The sequence below is a fragment of the Lissotriton helveticus genome, chromosome 2_1 (assembly GCF_964261635.1).
Source record: "Lissotriton helveticus chromosome 2_1, aLisHel1.1, whole genome shotgun sequence".
Lineage (NCBI taxonomy): Eukaryota > Metazoa > Chordata > Amphibia > Caudata > Salamandridae > Lissotriton > Lissotriton helveticus.
Genome location: NC_136059.1, coordinates 1,570,462,673 through 1,570,484,293, shown reverse-complemented (window position 1 = coordinate 1,570,484,293; position 21,621 = coordinate 1,570,462,673). Strand labels below are relative to the sequence as shown.

The 21,621-nt window shown below is 44.5% G+C and overlaps 1 protein-coding gene across 5 annotated transcripts in view; it reads left to right on the top strand.

Moving 5' to 3' along the window:
• Window positions 1-21,621, top strand: part of RNF38 (ring finger protein 38) — a 745,333-nt gene that overhangs the window by 362,596 nt on the left and 361,116 nt on the right. The window contains exons 1-2 of one of the 5 annotated variants that reach the window (XM_078676546.1): window positions 2,558-2,623; window positions 8,886-9,073. The exons of 1 other annotated variant lie outside the window; for it this stretch is intronic. The gene's annotated coding sequence lies outside the window, so the exon portion shown is untranslated. Of the gene's footprint in view, window positions 1-2,507; window positions 2,653-8,885; window positions 9,074-21,621 lie in introns of those variants that run through there. 3 more of the 5 variants (XM_078676544.1, XM_078676543.1, XM_078676545.1) reach the window with 3 other exon arrangements.

The window sequence follows — 21,621 nt, the reverse complement described above, 5'->3', positions numbered from 1 at the left end:
GCTGGCCCGTTTCCGCCGCTGTGCGGTAAACAAACGAACAGGGCGGGGCCGTGACGAACCCCAGCCGTCATCCGCACACGAGCACCGCGGAGCGTGACGGCTGGGGTTCGTCACCAGCGTGCAAGGGGTTAAAGATTTACTAGCTCTCCATACTGATCCTAGATCTCAATGAAGATTTCAGAAAGCCTACTATAAAAGATACACATACATCAACAACCAGTAAAGAAGCAAACTCATTTAAAAAAAACACAAAAAAAACAGGTCTACTGGCTTGGTCAGTGCTTCTTGTAAATTGCAAACACCAATATCATATTTAAGTAATAACTTTGGAAAGATGTGCTGGTTATGTTACATTTTACTACATTGTTTCTATTTTACCATAATTTAAAATTAATTTACAAGTCCTGTGGGCAATGTACGGTATGGGTTTAACATTGTATATTAAATATTATGTCACCAAATTTATATACAATTCACTGTGTGCATATTCTCATGGAGAAAGTGGGATTCCTACTGGCACATTCGCCTACCTGTTGAGTAATGTATTTTTATAGAACGTTTACAATTCTATTACATTCTTATCTCTTTAATTCTCAGGTTTTTCGATGCCATCTTGATGTTTAAATAGTATTTACAATAAATTTGTATGTATGTATCTCTAAACATAATATCATTAGTATTCTGTTCTCTTGTATTTTCTATTCAGAATGTTAAGTAGCTATAAAATTAGAGGTTATGCTTATATAGAGGCTACTGCCAGAGTTTCAGGTGGTCTTGGGTCCTGCCAGGTCTCGGATCCGGCAGTAACTCAAAACTGACTGAAACATAAGGCCCTCTAATCGGTCACCTACCTGTACAGGCAAAAACACTGATTTCTTAACAATGGCTGTAACTGCCTTTTAATGATGATCAATGCCACTGATGTAGTTCATATTTTATTTTATCTTGCATTGAGAAAAAAATGCTAGTTGGGGATGCAATATGGGACTCCTTTACAGTGATTGGAGTTACCACTTTGTGTCTGTGTGAGTTCAGGTTGTGGGCGATTGTTGATGACAGAACATGATTAGGAGTGCTGGAGGCAATGCGAGGAAAGGTGTTCAGACTACATGTTCAGCCATAGTTGGCCTCTCTGCAGAGCGTAGAGTGATGGTCGCTTATGGCAATTGTAACTTTTTATATGAAAAAGTGTGACGGTGGTATACATTGCTGTTGAAATATTGACGGAGCCAAAGGAAAAGAAAATAATGTGTTTACAGGTGAGGATGACAAGAGATAGAGACCGTGTGATAGAGAAGGGGCATGTTGAAGAGGGAAGTACATGCAGAAGGACAGAGTGAAAGCAATATTATGATGCGGAAGGTGATGGTGCTGGAGCTATACAAGTGGAGAATGTCAGGAATATGCAGGGAGGAAAGATGCATGTGTCTTAACAGGGGCAAGTGGTGTGAAGGGGAGAACGGCAGTGACTGGGACACTCCGAAGCACATTACTCCTTTCACAGATCTTAGAAACTTTTAACTGGCGCATAGTTTCAGATGTGAAGCATTTTCAATGTTTTAATTATTCACAATAAAATCATTGTTTTTCTTTACCTGATAATACTAATCAGCAGTTTCGAAGCCAATGGGTCTGGTCTGTTGTAATTGCATGCTCTTTGGTAGGTGACATTCGTAGCTGCATTTTCCGAAAACTCAGAGACACCTAAACACTGGTCAGAGGGTACACTACTTGAAGCACAAGATTTTACTTCACATATTTAAGAGCAAAACACACAAGATGATGGACGGAATGTTGCACAATGGCAAAACATTCACACCCAGTCACAGATCTGGGTTTAATCCATCGTTATTTTGCTCACCAAGCCACCCCAGTTCAGACATGGCCATATGCAAATCAGCCTTGACCCTGTACCTCATGGGAACAGTCCAGCCGAACTGCCAAGCCATGTCTTCCCTGGACCGGAATCAAGCATCCAAGGACCGGTTTCTGGCTAGCAGCCGTCTTCAGCCAGGATAGCTTGACTCCAGAGGCTTAGTGAGAATATTTAATCCACACATTTCATTGCCGATCACGTTTTCTGGAAAGGATTCCTATAGGTTGGCCCCCTTATGGAACACCACCACCTTTACGCCCCTCTTAAAGCACTGGTTGTGAACTGTGCAGAGCGAGCGTTATTAGCATTGCCTTGCTCCTGCTGGAAGGGCCGCTTCGTGTGCTGCGGCTGCCTGTGGTGTTGTCACTCGTTCCCATTGGAATTTCGCGCCGCCTCTCAAAAGAGAAGAAGACGAAGAAGTACGGCCACGTGACGCTGCTCTCAGCTAGTCGCCCCCACCCCTTTCATTGTCCTTCTTCTGTGTTCACGCACTACACTAGGTGGTGAGGGGTTTAGGGCGTGGCGGTGAAACGGATAGGTCAATGCCCGGGTCTGTTTGAAGGCGCGTGCTGTTTGCGTCACGGACAGAAGGGGGGGGGGGGAGAGGTGGCGGGCCGGTGGGCTAGGGTTTGTCGTTGGAATGACGTCATTGTTTTGAAGCGGAGAGGTGGGGGCTGGGTGAAGATGGAGAGGAGACGGCGGAAGCGGCAGCAGTACCGGCGGAGGGGCGCCCGCTACTGACAGTGGGTACGATTTTGGGGCGGGGAATTGAGCAGGTAATGACAGGTGCCTGCTCCTCACGCCCATTGTATCTATGCCAACTGCAGAGAGGCTCGTGGTAGTGCAGCGGTTTCCCTGGTGACCCGAGCAGCCCCTGCCGCAACTCAAACCCAAGCCATAGACATGCAGATATTTGGGAAGCATAAAAGGGATGTTTTAAAAAGAGGGCGAACTACCACTTGCGTTTAGGAGTACATCTAAATGGAGCGATACAATGTATTCTACTTCTTCCCTTCTGAAAAAAATTATGAATATAATGATAATATTGGGGAGCTGGAACGTTTGAGCGTAGACCATCATCGGGTGCAGTCTACATTTCTGTGCGCTGGTTGAGGTCGATATGAACCTCATCTGAGGATAAATAAGCAGGAATATCATCACATCCTCGAGCACCATCTCACTATGGTTCAGTCCCAATCGCCCGCTTCACCTTAATGGAGCATTACGCCAATTAATGCTTACAAAGAATAATTAATCGGGCCAGACGCCTCAACCCTCACGCTTGCATTCTAAAACCCTGAGATTCTCACAACGGTTGCCATGAGTGCCTCCTCAGTGAATCAGTAATGTAAGGCTGGAAACATGGTGTGTGTGGTTGTGTGGGGATGCCGCTTGTGTTCAAGGGTCTATAACTGCCCGTGTTTTCTAGAGTTTTCCTTTTGTTTTATAAATATCTTTGATTTTGTCAGTTGTAACAAAAATATGCAACATGCAAGCTCATATTACAGCATAGCTTTACCTAACCATTATTGCGGCAATATTTTATTTATTTTTAGAGTTTTATGTAGCGTGAACAAGACCTGGCGCAGTGGCCAGGGTGCCTGACTCTAGACCACGGGGTACACAGTTAGATCCCTGGTGCCGTCAGCAGGTTAGCCCAGCACCATGTGACTCTGGGCAATAGCTTGCTCAACCCCTTTGCAGCAGCGCAAATTTCGCTGCGGCGAGGGGGGCTAGTGGGTGAGTATGGTGCTACTGTGCTTGTGACGGAACCACGTCGTCATGAGTCCCGGGCGGCGGGTGCTCATGCCGGCGTGGTTCCCTCACGGCCCGCCCGCTCAGTAATTCGCCCGCACAGGCGGGGACTTAATGCCTCGTGGGAGGAGCGGCAGCTGCATGACGGAACCATGCCGTCATTAGCACATGCCGCCCGGGACATATGACGGCGTGGTTCCATCATAAGCAGGCAACGGGTTAATCTTCCCGACGGCCCCAACGCCGGGACACCTCTCCGGAGGTAGCTCTGCGCTTTACAAATGCTGGTATTTCTTTTCATTTTGGGCGACAGAGCGCTTTACATGAGTAACCAGGATGAAATTATGATACAAATGGTAAGTGGTATACGTAAACCCGGAATACGACATGTTGATAAGTGCAAAGGAAAAAGTGAGACGATAGAACAGGAAATTCATAGTCCATCGTAAATACTGTCATGAGCAGAATCCGAATGGTGTCTGGGAGGAGTGTAGAGGGTTGGGGAGTGGGAGAGTCACTGCGAAACTCGGCGGTATGGACAAAGGCGTGATGGTATGGAGTGGCAGACAAGCAGATACGGTCATGAGTGAGGAGAAGGATGTGTGGCCTCACTGTGAGAGGAACCTGTTGGATAGTAGTAGTTTTAATTCCTTCCTGAAAATGAATGTGGACGGGTTGCATCTAGGTTCCAGAGGGAGAGAGTTCCAGATGTTTGGGGTAATCCCGGAAAAGGATAGAATGTATGTTTTCTTCTTATTGAATTTTTGTGGTTTAAGTTTCAGGGAGTTAATGTTTCTGGAAGATAGGGTCAATTTCTGGGCCAGGTAAGAAAGGGTGTTGGGGTACAGTGCTTTGTGGGTCATACAGGTAATTTTGAACTACATCCTGGCCTCATAGGGAAGTCAATTCAGTAAATGAAGGTCCGGGTGATATAATCACTTTTTTTGAGCCGATGGTTAGCCTTACTGAAGAGTTCAGGGTAGCCTTCAGCACGGCATGTATGATTTTCGGTAGGCCCGCAAGGGTAGCACTGCCATAGTCTAATTCCGTCAATACATGCAGGCATGAGATAGACGCGGTCTGGCGGTTAGGGAGAAGCAGTGTGATCTGTTTGGCTGCAGGGGCCTCGTTAGGAGCAGCCATCGGAACTTCAGCAAGGTCACATGAAGCCTCATCAATGTGTAAGTCTCGTTCCGGAGGATATTTTTGCCAATGTTGGATGCTGTGGTCTCACTGCAAGAGTACGTGGAGAGGAGTGATTGCAACGCTCCAAAATCAATCACAGTGGAGGCAGGGTGCAGGAGAGCTGCAAAGTGGAAAAGGCGGACTACACAGTGGAACGCAGGGTGGGATCCGGTATCAAAGCCAATGAAAGCAACATCCATCAACGTGACCGCCAGCTGCTTGACCATCAGACGAAGTTTGAAGGTGCAGTTTAGGATCAGACCACATCCTGATTGCCTGCAAACCAAAGATCGCCGGTCCGCTCACCAGTGCACCATGGCATGATGCAGTGTGGTGACGCTAAACAAGAGCAGTGTCCCCGAGTCCCAGGATGGGTGGAGGGCACCGGCACCCTGCCCCAGCTCCAACCTTGAGTAATATGTTGGCATGATGGAAGACATGTTTAACCGCCGCCAAACAACCCAGCGAATGCCTCTGGTAGCCCCAACCGGACCATAGGTCAAAATGGCTCAGACGGGGAGAGCCCCACATCAAGCCCACCATAATCGGCATCAGGACGATCGCCTCCGTCGGGAGCCTGAGCGACTGAAAGAGCAGTGTCCAGGGACCAATTCGTCAACTGAAAGAGTAATGTCCAGGTATCAATTTGTCAGCAAGAATGATTGTGGTGTAGAAGAGGGTAAGTGAAGCTATTTCTGCTGAAAGAGGATACCGGCTAAAGCAGGGATATTCAGAAAAAAGTGACCCCAAACCCGGGAGCCTCTTATTGGCACGACCTTCCGGTGGCCATCTTCGGAGATTCTTCTTTTTTTAAAACTTAATTTTAGGCTTTAATTTAACAACATACACCAAAATGGTCCAACTGGACGCACATGAACAAGGAGGATGCAGAAAAATGTCCCAGACCTCCCTAATTGTTTCATGACTGAGGTTTAAATTTGCTAGTCCCAGGGATATGATGCAATATATATTCATGTTACCCAGTGCTGGGTATCCAGATTATGAAGAGGCAGTTAAACCTATAAAGTTATAAAAAACTTTAGTTTCGATGAAAGCCAAGGGAGAGAGCTACAGAGGTCTTCAGAATGCCCCAATTTTACTTGGGCTTTGTGATGCAGTGTGTCCCACTAATGCTATTAAACCTGGGAGCAAATGGTTCGACTGTTTTCAAAAAGAGAGAGTGGGCCCTCCCAAAATTTAGTCTTTTAGCAATGCTAGTTCGAGTAAGTGAATTTGTTTCTAGTATTATTATAGATGCTTTGCAAGGATGGTTGAGGCAAGCTCACTATTTCGTATCTCCCAAACTAGAATCTGTAAGTTGAAATCAATGCTTACATTTCTATACTTCAAAATTGTGTGCCAGTGGATCAGAAGAGAGATAATCTGCCTTCATCTGTTGATCTAAAGTACACTTTTGACATACTTGATAGATTTAAGCTACTCTTGAAAATGTGCAAGCTAAACGTCCATACGGAGACTTTAAATGGTATTTTTCTGGTGTAAGTTTTTACCTAGACAGTAGACCACAAGAGAAAGGAACTGTGCTCTTGTAGAAAAACACCTTCCTACAGGGAAACCACAAAGGCTGCTTATACCTCTTCCCTTTTTAGGTCTCGCCTGAGCCAGCGCATGTGCTGCTCTGGCGAGACATTTAGTGAATGGGCTTTTAAAAGTCCTAACACAGCTTTTTGGGTGGCATAGAGCGTGCGGTTACGCGCACAATGACTAGCAGAGGCGCCATCTGGCTTTCCTCTCTCATCATGGTGCGCGCACATCGCATAGCTCGCGGCACCCTTACAGCGCGAAACCACTTTCACGGCCGCTCACTTTCATTTTCTTCCTGCGGCCTCAAAGTACCAAAGTTAAGCACATGTAGAAAATATTGTTTTCTTGCACATCTGGTCCAGTCCACGTGTAATCTTCTTTTTGTTCAACCAGCATTGCTCTTCTTAGCTCTGTCAGCAGAGAGAGATTCACTTTCATGTCTTCAAGTCAGAATTGATCAGCTGTAAAGTTGCAGTGTGTAGACGGAGGGGGAGAGCAAAGCATATTCTTGGAATGCTTCCTACTCCATCAGGTTTGACACATATTTAAAACAAGCATTGGCATAGCCAATAGGTCTCGCTTTTGGGACCTTATAAGTATTTAGTTATGCAGCACAATATCCTTGGTGCAACATCAGCTGTTGCATGGATAAACACTTATAAGGTCCCAAAGGTGAGACCTATTGGCTATGCCAATGCTTGTTATTTGTGTACTTTGATTTACATGGACATTTTTTGGAGATTGATACCTTTTTTCCAAAAGTGGTCTTCATTATTTTGTGAAGGTGACATGATTCTATACGCTTAATAGATTGCAACGTATTGTAAACGGCTTAGAGAAGTATTGCAATGTTAAATGTTTTACTGGGATCCTGTTTAAAAGTAAAATGGTACCCTTTAACTGCTGTACCAGTAAATACTAATGGCAGTATAACAGAGAATATGTTGGTTTTTCTGAATTACACCCCCTACACCCAAAGACATTATAAAAAGCCTTGGAGACTGGCTGGACAAATCACTCAGCTTCAATTGTCAGGCAGCCAAACTATCAGCCACCTGGTTTGGGCTTCTCAGGCTTCTCTGGAAGATTCTCCCTCTCCTGCCCTTTGGGGCAAGACAGACCGTAGTTCAAGGCCTAATCCAGTCCCGTCTTGATTTTGGGAACACCCTCTACCTAGGAGCCCCCCAAAATACCCATCAGAAGCTCCAGATAATACAAAACTGTGCTGCTCGAACTCTGCTGCAGCTTCCCCGCCGTCTTTCAGCCAAGCCCAGTTTCAGAAGCCTTCACTGGCTTCCTGTCAGGGAGAGAATTAATTTTAAGACTCTCTGCATCTCCCATCGAGCATTTTGGAAAACGAGTGCTTCCATCAACCACTCCTTGATCACCCCCTACCATCCAATCAAACAGCTCTGCTCTGCACACGCATTCCTCGCTACAGTCCCTAGAATCAAGAGATTAAGATGTGGGGGCCGGTCATTTTCCTATAATGCGGCCAAACTGTGGAACTCTCTCCCTTTCTATCTGAGATCCGAGCCCAACTTACTCCTATTCCGTAAACACCTAAAAACCTTCCTCTTCAAGAAATCTGAATAAAATCTCTTGTTAGCAATTTTACCCGAAAGCACTACTTATTTTAACGCTAGGATGCCTCAGGGCAGCTATTGCGCTCTATAAATTCTCTTTTCATTTCATTCATTCATTTGTTAGTAATTATCTACCTTGTTTGGCAACCCATGCTTCAGTCTAGAAGTTCATTGGATGGGTTCTTTATGGAAGTTTCTTGAAATTTAATTGTCAGCTCGAGGGAGCATTCCAGAAAGCCACTTTAAATGGTTCATAGCTCTAAAATATCACTTTCAACAATGTATTTTATTTCAACCCAAAATCATTTTACCTGCCTAATTGAGCTCGTCAATCTATACCTGTGCAAATGATTAGACTTTTATTAGATGTGTGTTTATTGAGTACTTCATTCAGTTTCTAGGAATATTTAAAGTGCTGAAAAACAGTTTTTTTGGGAAGACCCTAATATATTGCCTTTGTTTTTTTGGAAGACTATTTGATCTGGTCCAATCTGTTGAGATTTACTAGAATTGTTCATTATTGCACTATTCCACTAACTTTGTTGAAACTAATGATAAATCAGTCTTTTGCAGAAGATGATGGGTATAGTTATCTTGTAGATTAAGAATTGTTCCTATGATGTATTTTGATCAAGAGTTAAGGAACCGATTTTTGTTGTTTCATTCTAATCCATTTACATTTACAGGCGTTATAGTGTTCCTGTAGCTCAGACTCTGCAGACTTTGTCAGAATGGTGAAGGGTCTTCTGAATTCATCCTTTTGCATTGTCTCCGAATTTTAGGACTTAAGAAACAGACTTATTTGGCTCTTTATTTAAGGAATTTGAAATTGTTCCTGACTGTAAAATATTAGACGTTTTAATGGTTGGATTAATTATGTCAGTTCTGTGTTTGGTTATCTTAATATTTAATGGTTTGAATGAGCATTTTCTTTTCAGCTCGTTATATTAATCTCGGACTTACGCTTAAAAAAAAAAGAAAATGAGGCAATGTCGAATAGAATTTGCACAGGCTGATGACTACAAGGAAGATACACGTATGAAAGTTGACATTATAAACAAACATCCAACAAGTCAACTTGCTTGGAGAGCTAACGGCTTCCCTAGGAGTCTTGCTAAGACTTTGGGTAGGTAGTGGGGGCCTCCCTTTCTAATTAAGCTCTACTAGAGTGAATTGTTAATTGTGTAACTGCAGCAAGAGGAACTACCTGGCCGGTATTTATACAGACAGTTCTTCATTTTAGACAAATGTCTATAGTTAATCATGTAATGAACGTCATTTATTTATAATTTCAGTGATGCTATTCCTTATATCTTAAAAACCGCGAAGGCATGCCTCTTTCTCTTTGTATCCCCTTTCTCTTCTTTCTTTCTTTCTTCTCTCATTTTTTTCTCTTGCGTTCTTTCTTTCCTTTTTATTTCTTTAGTTTGTTTTTTTTGCTCTAACTTGCTCTTTTTATTTCTGAATTTTTATTTTTTCTCTTTTTTCTTTCATTCTGTTGTTTTTTAGCTTCCCTCCATTCTATCTGCATCTTTCCGTTTGTCTTCTTTCTGCCTTTCTTTTTCTTGATTATCTCCATTTCTTTCTTTTCACTCATGCCTTTCTGTCTTTCTCTTGTTTGCTTTTTTTCTCTTGATCTATCGTTTATTCTTTCTTCCCTTCTTTCTCTCTTCCCTGTTTGCTAAAGTAATAGATGCTACATGTCTCTAAAATAGAGAGGTGTGTGGGGTCAAATGGGTTACGAAGGCAAGTCTGATTCGCTGCACTGATCGCAGCCTTTCCCTGTCCTCCGAAAATGATAGGATAGTCTAGTGAGTTGAGCAAAAGTGACCTGTGTAGCTTGTAGATCACATATTTGAATTGTTTCAAGGTTAACCAAGTATTATTGATCTACTCTGATTTTGAAAACAGATGCAATATCTGTCTATCTAGAATGCTTACCGGAATGTGTGGTTGGAGGGGTGGGTAATTATGCCCTTATACTGAACGATTTCCATGAAAATCAGCAATGCAATTGGTATTGCCCCTCCTAAAGCCTTTTTTGCTTGCTTTACTTTATTGCTTGGGTAAAATTTACAGTGTTGTAACTAGTAAAAAAAAAAAAAAGGACGTGACTAATAAGTTGCTCATGGAATTCTAAGACCTGTACTCTACTTTAGTTTTTCTTGACAGGACCAAATTGTGTGATCCATGGTAGCCAAATCTGCCCATTTCTCAACTCCTTTATCTGCCAAATTTACCAAGCCTTAAAATCAGACTTAATGCCATGTAGCCATAAACTATGTCTTAGCTTAGACTGCTCCTTTTGATCAGTAGACCTCACCTAGTTAGTGTTCCCTAATTCAGACTTTTTAAGCAGAGGAGTGCTATGATGTAGCCTGGTATCCTGCAGGAGCTGCCTGCATCACAGGTGAGCTAGGATTTGTGGTGCACAACTATGCCACCTGCTGTGGCAGTGAATGTCTGTTTCTGGCTTTAACCAGACCCCATTTTGTATGATTGAAATACATTTACCTCAATCTCTGGAGTACGGCTTATACATGCCTATGGACATTTAAAGTGATAGATGTGATGTTGAATTTCTTAAAGCGGAACTGCAGATACAGGTTGTTAATTGAGATGTTAATGCTTAGATTTATGTTTCTTTCCCGTTGAAAACAAGGAACCTCTGAAGTGTTCTAGCTCTGATTAAAAGTACACTTTCAAAAGAAAAACTAATAGTGCTATTGACACCCAGGCTCAGCAACAATACTGTTCTGTCATTCCTGATAAGGGGGCGGAAACCGTTCTCTTTTGTCACTTATGTCACCTAAAAACTCGACGCCTAAAGACACCTCTTCACCCTTCGCCACTTGGCCGTGGACAAGAGAACCAAGGGTATCCCTTTGTCCCTGAGCATCATGAGGTCTGAGCCCCCCTGTTGGTTCAGCCCGACTGGCCTCCCAGTCAAAGCCTGCCTGTTTACATGAAGACCAATCCCCTTAGGCGAACATTGGACACCCAACACAGTTTTGCACTCCTGCACCCGGCTACCCTAGTGCTGCTGGTGATATTTTGCTGGTGCTGCCTTGAACCTTGCCCATCACTTACCTTAACTCCTGGAGATTGGTCCCATAATTTTCTGTACTGTACCTGAATGCTGTAATTGTTCTTCCTCCCATAGGATAATATTACAGCTTTTGAAAATTGCATTGTGTCAACTTGTTAAATGCAAAAGTATTTCTATTGACAAACGTACTCTCCTGTTCGATCTGGTTTTGGTGCCCAATTTCGAATTTTTCTAAACTGTTTAAAACCTAGCTGTCATGGCATTGCGTTAAATCCCACAATAAAACTGTATAGAATCTAAAAAGTATTTAAGTTAGTTAGGCCTTTAGAAAGTATTTACCATTTTTTGTAGTTTCTAAAAACTACAAATTCTGTATTAGCAACTACTTTAAAACCATGACTGATGCAGCAGGTTCTTTCCAGGAGATCAACCCGGGGCCCTACAAGTACCTACAGTTGGACACTATTAGGACCCTCTGCAAACCATGGAACCTCACATGGGGCCTAGACCCATAAAGGCACATCTGCAAACGCAGAAAATGCAAGCACCATGGCTGAGAGAAAACCTTCTTGGAGAAGGGGCAGAGGATACTGAAGTGGATAAAGTCTATGACGATTCCAGCTGCAACCCTACAGAAAGAAATACCACTGGGAGTACTTATGGTAGTACCCCAGAAGAAATGGACCGTAAAGATGCAGATGTTCAAAAACTAGCCAAGAGGATAGCATTAGAGGCTAAACTCTTAGCTGTTGAAAATGAAAGAGCGGAGTTGTGCCGAGGACCTATCTCTGGTGGCAGCAAAATTATATATTGGGAGAAGGATGACATTTTCAACCCTACAATCCCCAAGTACACTGAGGTTGATGAATCACCAGATGGTTTACAGCCTTTGAAAGGGCGTGTAAAATGACGCAACTCAACCTGACACTTACAGATACAGTTTTGAAAATTGTTTCATCACTCCAAAACTCGGCAGATAGTGGTCCTCTGATTCGAGCTTCAGGAGAGCTGCCTACAACTCTAATTCAGGTCCAGAGAAAATGCCACATTTCTTTTTACTCTCTATACAAATGGCCTTGAACTAGCCATGTTGGAAGGGTGCCAGGACCTACCCCTAGTTCACAAACGTCCGATCCCCGCTCTCCTCTATGCGGATGATGCGGTGATCATTGCTCGTACTCCCCTTGAACTCCAACGCTCACTAACCCGATATAATGTATTTATGTCGGACCTAGATTTAAAAATTAACATCAAAAAAATTCATCATGACCTCCGGTCGTAAATTAAGAAAAGGGAATGACATCTATAGAGTCTGACTACGATCCTGCCTTGTGCAGTTGTTGAATATAGTCTATGGAAACCACTATCTCACTCTGTAGCAGATCCTCCCAGATTGATTGAGTGCGAGTTTGGGGAAAGGGGTTGTATGAAAGAGGTTGTGTGAGTTTGTTGCGTGTCGCCTTTCTCGGGGATAACATGTGTTGTGTATATTATGTTATTTGATTTTTTTTTTGTCCATATACATCCTGATTTTGAATGATCTATGTATGGTTTATAATTGTAAAAAATAGAAAAATAATTCATATATGTTTTAAAAAAAGAGAATAATACTACAAAAAATATTTTGATAAAAGAAATTAAAAAGATATTTTTATAAATGTTCTTGTGTTCTGAACAGTTTTTGGATGTCCTATATATGAAAAAGGGAAATAATAGTGATGTAAAACAACTGTAGGTCAAAGGGAGATTCTCTGTTGTAACAACTCTAGGGTAGACCATACTCCCACTTATCCCTACCTAGGAGTTGTAATAGACGAAAAAGGAACCTGGAGAAGAGCTATAGAGGCTAGAAAATTGCTGTTTTTAAAATCCACAATGGCCTTAGTAGCTTTTACCCAGAGATTAGGAAAACGACCCCCGGAAGAGATGTTACGTATTTACCAGGCCAAATGCGTTAGTATAGCCGTTTATGGGGCGGGGCTGTGGGGATATGTACAGGTAGATTCCATACAAAAAGTGGAAAATAGCTTTCTACTTGCAGTTCCACAAAGCACGTCCACATTCAGTTGCCATTTAGAATCAGGCGTGATCCACATTTCCGATATTATAAAGATCCAGCCAATTCTTCGATGGCACCGTCTTTGGACCTCAAATAAGCTAGCGTTCACTCAATCGGTTGTAACAGACTGCCTGATACTAGAAAACACAAAAAAGATTCAGTGGCTGGAATACGTTAGGAAGTTTCTCTACGATCTTGGCCTGGAGAATTATTACCATAACCCCCTTGAAATGGCACAGACTTCGAGAAAGTTGTTAAAAAATCAATGCCTAATGGATTTAGCAGGCCTTCGTTTGCTGGCTGAAGTAAATAAAACTTCTGTCCAGCACTCATTGTTAGTTCAAACATCTTTGACGATTCAGCCATACTTAACTTCGAATCTATCTAGATATGATAGATTTTTACTGACCCGTTTCAGACTTAACATCTTCCACCGATTTGTCACCTTTCCAACGGTTAATGACTGGACAAAGGTGCTGTGCTGTTGCCCCTGTGACTGAATATCCCGACAATCGCTTCTACACCTAACTTTTTTCTGTAAATTTTATATTGAACCCAGAAAGCGATGGCTCATGCCAATCCTAAAATGTTTGGGCCTACGCCAATGTCGTCCCGCTTATATGGTTCTACAACTTTTGGAATCCGACCGTATAGCCATAAATATAGCCAGGTTCTTAAAATTTTGCATTCGACACAGAACTAATCTGTAATTTAAGCCCTGACACACTTTAAATCTTTGTAGCATGTTTTTAATCAGTAAATTTTTTAATGTTATTTTTAATATGTAATTAATTTACTGTGATCATTTTAACAAATAATTCATGTATTTCTTGTCAGAATGTATTTTTTAAAAAGATGTTTATACTTTTATGTTTTTTTTCCAAATGAAACCAAATAAAGTAAATAATGAAATGGGTATTCAGTGCAGGAAGGCTATAAACCGTTGGCAAAACAAACCTGTCCCAAAGGCAAGACCTATTGGCTTTGCCTTCTTGTTCTGTTTGACAAGAACTGCCATTAGTTTGAGGGCTTTATTTCCTTGAAAGAACCTGCTCATTTAAAAATTGTGTAAATAATATAGAACAACCCAGTATGCCTGTAAATCTGGTTACACATTTAGAAAACAACAACGGTTCCCATGGAAGAAGCTTTATCTAGACTTCTGTGGCGAAACAAATCTATTACATTTGGTTGGACAGTGTTTTAATTATTAAACAATCATGTCAGATCTACATTATATACAATATGTGCCCCAGACAATTAATGTTGCAGTTCGCATTTTTCTGTAAATTTATGGAAGGTACACAAGACCATTTTAGTCTCACTTTATAAAAAAAATGCCATTACCTCACACACTGCAGACCAGCGTTTAATGTCTTATTACAATTCTATGGCAGGACCAGAGGCGAGAATTATGCTCTGATTTCTTTATTATCCAACACCAGCAGCTTCACCATTACAACAAAAAAACTCTCTTTCCCATGAACCCCAGGGAAAGGGCAGTCCGAGAGGTCAACCAATCAGCATCTACGCATGTCCTCAAGGTCCGGGAAATGCTGGGATATCTTCTCTTTCTTTTCCTGCTCACCAGCAGATAAGTACCTCCCATTGCTCCTCTATGGTTGTGGCAGTGTTGGGCTTGTTTATTTATTGCTATTTTTTCCGGTCATAACGCGACCGCAGTGTTAAAACGTAAAGGTGTCTGCTTGTTTGCGCTATGCGATTCTAGATATTGATTATTGCCCTGTTGTACGATTCAGCGCGAGCGCTGTACTCTTCCCCCCCCCCCCCCCCCCCCCCCCCAGGTATTCACGGTGTCTGTTGTGCCAAGAGCAGTGCGATCGCTGGGTTTTCTTGATAGGTTACCGCGGGAGCGTCCTCATCTCTCCCTTCGCGGTTTGTTTTTCTGTGGGCTTGCGGCAGCGGCCGCTAGAGTGTGCTCGCGTCTCTTTCCTACTCGTTCACTCGGCGGGAACGCTCGCTGTCAGGAAGTTCCTGTCACCTCGTCCCCGCAGAGCGTGAAGCCCAAAACCTGGAGCAGTGACACCCGAGTTCGGGTCTGTGTTCTTTGTGCAGCCTGAGTTTAGCCCAGTAAGCCAGCATTTCAATAAGGCTGTCGATATCTTCAGGGGCCAACCCTGGTTTTTTTCTACGCGACTGCTTTGGGGGAAAGAGCTCCTTCAGCAGTAAGACCCCTCTGATTTAGTGGGTGGAGGACCCAGGGTTGATGACGTTTTTTCCTTCTTCCAAAGCCTAAGAGCCTCAGGTTCGCCAAAAATACCCCTTACTTGTTTGTTTGGCAGTATCACCATTATCATGGAAGGGGAATTTTATGAGGAGGAAACCTTTCAGGCTCTCCCAGTGGACGATGCCTTTTGCGACGCTGTGGATACCTCCATCCACCAAGCCGTCGCTGCAGCCATGGGACCTTTTGAAAAGCGTATTATGAAGGTGACTTGCGCCTACGCCTCTGGGGAGCGCCAACCCCCACCACGTTGGCGTAAAGCGGAAGAGACCGTGGATCGGTGGGCTTTTGAGCGCCTTAAGGCAGTCTTTTTGGCGCGTCCTGCAGTGCCCCAAGTAGATCCCTTAGATGAGGGAAGTCAAAAATGTTAGATCTTGCGGAGGAGGCAAAGGCCTCTGGTACCACATTCTCCCTGGAGTCAGTCTCTGGCTGAGCTCAGCGCGCGTTTGTCTTCTTGGGGAACCCGAACTGCGCCCTTACCACAGAGAGGCGTCGCTCCATGTTGCTCAAGGTGGATCCAAAGTTAGGAGACTTAGCCTCTTTGGAGGCGGGAGCAGTAGCGGATGGGGGGCTCTTCGGCGAACCCTTTGTGAAGAAGCTCACAAAGTTTGTGTCCACCTTCACCACCCGTGACAAGGCGCAGGCCTCTATTAAAAGAGTGTTCAATCCAAAGGTTTTAGTCGGGGTCGGTCGTGGCCGGGGGCGCTCGACCGGCCGCTTCTACACTCAAGCTCCCAACAAAGGCTTCAAGAAGACGGGTGACCAACCCAAGCAAGAATTCTTCCAGTCGCTCAGAATCGGAAGGGGCAGAGGCGCCAGAGGAGGAGGCAGAGGCCAGTTCCAAAATCACTCAGGTGAGTCTCTCTCCTTACCCCCATTTGCGGGTGGGGGGCAGGTTGGCTTTGTTCGCTCACAATTGGGTGCGTGGGTGCTTCAGACCATGAAAGGGTTTCACATAGAGTTCTACGGGACCCCAAGACAGGATTGCCGTCCACGGCCCCTGGTTTTCACGTCCGCTCACTCGACTCTGGTGGACGCAGAAGTTCAAGACCTCCTCCACAAAGGGGCGGTAGTGTGCGCCTCCCTCCACCCAAGCGTTTATTTTGCGCAATATCTTTTTAGTGGACAAAGCGGACGGCGGCCAACGCCCGGTCATCAATCTAAAGGAGTTCAACAGTTGGTTGGTTTACCGCCATTTCAAAATGGAGGGAATCTACCTACTGCGAGACCGCCTGCGCCCAAACGACTGGATGGTGTGCCTCGTTCCGAAGGACGCTTACCTTTCCATCCCGATTTTTCCCCCGCATCGCAGGTTCCTTCAATTCCTATGGAAGGGCCAGGCAACGCTAACTTTCGGTCTTTCTTCAGCCCCTTGGTGCTTCACCAAGGTGCTCAAACCTGTGGTGCAGTACCTCAGGGCTCGGGGCTTCCGACTCCTGATCTATCTCGACGACCTCCTTCTCTTGGCTCAGTCTTCCACCTTGCTCGCGGAGCAACTTCGGACGACGGTGCAGCTCTTGCAGAGTTTAGGTTTTGTCATCAACGAGAAAAAGTCCCTCTTAACTCCTGCCCAGCAAACAACATTTCTGGGATTTGTGATAGACTCGGTCAAAACGACATTAAGTCTTCCCTCCAGGAAAGTTTCCAAGATTCGCAGGGAGCTCAGGCGGCACCACCACCTCTCCGGCAAAGGGCCAGGGTGGTGGGCCTTCTTTCCTTCTCCATAATGGCCATCTTTCCAGGGCCCCAGCATTACAGGGCCCTTCAGAGGTTGACGGCCACTCACCTCAGGAGGGGTTTGCAGTACTCGGAACTCGTATCCCCCCACGGACGAGGTGCGGCTGGAAATGCAGTGGTGGCTGGACCATATGGAGGCCTGGAACGGGAGGGCCATTTTCAGCTCAGCCCCGTACATTGTTATAGAATCGGACGCCAGCAGGTCGGGCTGGGGAGCGCGTTGCAGGGACTCCTTTACCGGAGGAAAATGGTCCGCGGACGAACAGCGCCTTCACATCAATTGCTTGGAACTTCTTGTGGGCTCTTTCGCCATCGAATGCTGGACCAAAGACAGGTTCAGCTGCCATGTCCTTCTCAAAATGGACAATGTGTCTGCTGTCCGCTATATAAACCGCCTGGGGGCAACTAAGTCCAAGGTCCTAGCGGACATGGCCAAGGAGTATTGGACCTTTTGCTTGGATAACAGAGTCGCAGTGACGACGGAGTACCTTCCGGGAGCCGCCAATGTGGAGGCGGACTGGTGCTCCTGAGAATGGTCGGATGTCAGCCTCTGGCAACTGGATCCCATGATGTTCCAGAGGCTCCAGGCACTTTGGGGCCCCTTCTCGGTGGACCTCTTTGCTTCCCGCCTGGACCACCAACTTCCCCATTTCTTCAGTTGGAAACCGGATCCTCTAGCGGCGGCGACGGACGCTTTTCTTCAGGACTGGTCCCTGGAGACTGGGTACGTCTTCCCACCGTTTGCGATGATCATGCGCCTCACAGGGCAGGTTCGCCGCCAGCAGGCGACGGTGGTGCTGATCACGCCTTATTGGAAGTCGCAAGTTTGGTTCTAGTTCTTCTGGAACTTTCTTGGGATTCTCCAATCCTTCTACACCTCGATCACATGATTCTTCGGGATCCCCAAGGAGGGCCTCATCCGCTAGTCCTGGAGAATCGGGTGCCCCTCATGGCCTGGAGGAGTTCCGGCAACGTTGAAGACTCCGAGGCTTATCGGGAGAAGCTCAGACTATCTTGGCAGCGGTGTGGGCTGACGGCACCAACAAACGATACCGTTCGGCTTGGTCCAGATGGGTGGGTTGGTGCCTTAGCCGGGGTCAGGATCCCGTGGGGTGCGAAGTGGTCCACGTCCTGAACGTCCTGGCTTCCCTAGCCACAGAGGGTTTGGCTTATCGCACCATAAATTCGTACAGATCAGCCATTTCGGCGGGTCATGATCCGGTGCAGGGCGCTGCTGTGGTGGAACACCCTTTTGTGTGTAAATTGTTAAGGGGTATTCGTCTATCCCTGCCTCCCTTTCCTAGGTACTCGCAACTGTGGGATGTTAACAAGGTTTTGCATCTCTTCAAGTCTTGGCCTTCCAATAGATACCTGTCTCGCAAACAACTCTCTGCAAAGTTGGCCATGCTCCTTTGTTTGGTCTCCTGCAGGAGGGTTTCTGATGTGTGGGTTCTTGATCTCTCTGGTCTGGTTTTTTCCCCCCAAGGGGTCACTTTTCATGTTTCTCGACGTAACAAGTCGAACTCCAGGGTAATTTCATACCCAGCTTTTGATAAACACCCAAAGTTATGTGTGGGCGTTGTCTCAAGGCTTATGAGAGCATGACGGATGAACTTCGCCCTCACAGTGTAAATCAGTTGCTGATCTCTCTCAGGAAACCCTTCAAGGCTGTGTCTTCTCCCACCATTGCAAGATGGGTTAGATGGGTCATGCGGGAAGCGGGCATTGACATTTCGCACTTCGGTGCTCACTCAGTGAGAGGAGCGATGGCCTCCAAAGCATTTACCCTCGGAGCTCGTCTCGAGGATATTCTCAATGCCGCTGACTGGTCATCAGACTCAATGTTTAAAAGATTTTATTTTAAACCAGTCATTGACATGGTTTCCCTGGTGGTGGACAAGCTTTGAACGAGCATAATCCTCGCCTTCGGTCCTGCCATAGAATGAAAAACTTCCTAGTAGACACGAAGAAAAGTTTCAATTCTATTAAGGACTCGGAGGCAAGGACTATTCCCTCCCAGAGTTCCTGAGGAGTCAGTCACTCTCTCCCACCCGGCCTATGTATCAAATACGCCGTAAGGTTTAAGTATTGGTCTCAATATTATTGTAAGGTTATTTGCTATTCTAAGTAACTGCCTTATTGTTGTGTTTTTCTGATCATATTGCTCCTTATTGGTATTCTACCTTTGTCAGCCTTATGTTGGTTAAGTTCTGGTTCATTCGTTGTTCTCTTACCTCTTTCAGGACCAGACACATCTAAGACGGACTAATGGACTTCGTTGACGGCTGAATGGTTCGCAGTTAAGAAAGAGGAGATATCCCAGCATTCCCCGGACCTTGAGGACATGCGTGGATGCTGATTGGTTGACCTCTCGGACTGCCCGTTCCCTGGGGTTCCTGGGAAAGAGTTTTTTGTTGTAATGTTGAAGCTGCTGGTGTTGGAAAATAAAGAAAGCAGAGCATAATCCTCGCCTCAGAGTCCTTAATAGAATTGAAACTTTCCGTTGTGTCTACTAGGAAATTTTTCATTTTCAGATGATGAAGCTATTTTGCATATTGGCTCCTATTTAAGACCTGCTGTGAGGGCCCGCTGTACTATGCTTTTATGATCAGGCTTCTAATACTGTCTTACTGTATGTATGCTGTTTTAACTGCTGCTATATGTTACTTTTTCGTTGAGGTGTTTTTTATTATGTGGTTTTAATTGTTTATGGATTGTTATGTTACTTTTATGAATGTTTATTGCCTCCAAATAAAATTTTCTGATTCTGAATAATCATGTCAGATCAACATTATATATAATAGGTGCTCCAGAAAACTTCAAGGTGAAGGTAATCGGTGAAATAAGTGAATAAAGGTGCGCCTGTGTTTTTCCCTAAAAAGCAAAAGCCATTAACAATGCTGACTAAGTAGCATCACAATTTACATGAAGAAAACTCAACATGTGAGTTCAGTTTTGCCACTGCAATATAACTATCAGTATGGCAAGTTAGAACGTTGCCGCTTCGCCCCTTCAGATAAATTGAGACACGATCTTCATCAGGACAATAGAGGAAGCAACCTCTCCTCCATGGAAATATCCTGGTGCACTTAGGGGTGAATGTATGATTTATTCCGAATTCCATTCATCATTTGTTTGCGATGCACTTTTCGCCCTAAGTGGGATGGGTATGGCCAGACGTGGGTCCCTTGCTCCCTGGATTCAAGCTAGCCTGGGTGATGAGGGGTACTACCCAGAAACCGGTCCCAGGATGCTTGTTTCAGTTCCAGGAAGGACCTGGCTTGGCAGTTCGGTTTGAACTGTTCCCTTAAGGAACAGGGTCTAGACTGATTTGCATATGGATGGGTCTTAACTGGAGTGACATAGTGAGCAAAAGAACAATGGATTTAACCCAGATCTCTTGACTGGGGATGAATGTATGATTTATTCAGTATTCCATCCATCATTTTTTAGCGTGTGACTAACCACTTATGCACTATTTGATGGAACTGCCTAAAATTGGGTAGAAATGTAGTGCAATTAGTCTTCTCTTTGTATCTTTAGGGTTGAGCCTGCTTGAGCTGCATGCGCTAACGTGAGCAGCATGCACTTGCACATGCGCTCTCGCTTGCGAGACACTATTGTTTACCAAAAGGGCTTGGAGCCCGCCCATTGCTTACCACCTGTTTGGCTTCAGTGTCACTCTGCTCTGCTGCCTACTAATTAGGCAATGTTATAGCAACACTGATTCAGGGACTAATTTTAAACAATTTTTTTTCTCCTCAAACATAAAACTAATATAGGACAATTCATTGAGGAGAAAATTACAGAAGATAAAAAAGTACCCACAACAGTTATCTGAAACACGTTTGATATTAAAAAATACTCATAAATGACATATAAATAGTACAATAATCAACTGGTGCTCACAGAGTTACAAAAGACTTACACAAATGAAAAGTGCATATTACAGTATAAACAAAAGACCATGGCAGAGGAAAAATTAACATAAAAATAAGTCTGTCAAGTGACCGGAACAGAACACAATATATGCTTTCTCTAAATTTGCCAAAGGAAGACGACAGCATTTCGACCTTGTTAGTTAGGGCGTCATCAGTACAAAAAACAAACGTGGGAGCAGCCATCAATTTAAGTCGAGGCAAAAGTAAGAATTATCTTGGCGCGCAGAGGTCCTAATACCACTTTTATCTGAACCTCCTCCGGGCTTAAGTCACCTTTCAATTTCTCGCACACGTCTCTGAGAATAAATTTGATTGATGACGATGACCAAACATGCCTGCCACGTGAGTCTGTGCCCTATATTGTATACAGCTGGTGACCCTGTGATGTACAGCTCTGTCCTGCTTAATTGCACATCACCCACTGCGATTATGAAGTGTCTATCAGGAAGTGCTGTCCTATGACTCTTTAGCCATTGCTCCTCTGAGGTGCTTTAAATGCTTCTTCTCAGCCACCTGTGCTCCATTGCTGTACACCCTCTGTGCTCCCTTGATGTGGTTCACCCTGTGTTTTCTACTGCATTGCATTATGGATGACCATGGGTCATTTGTCCTTAAATGTCCGTATGTATTTTAGTCTGTTCTT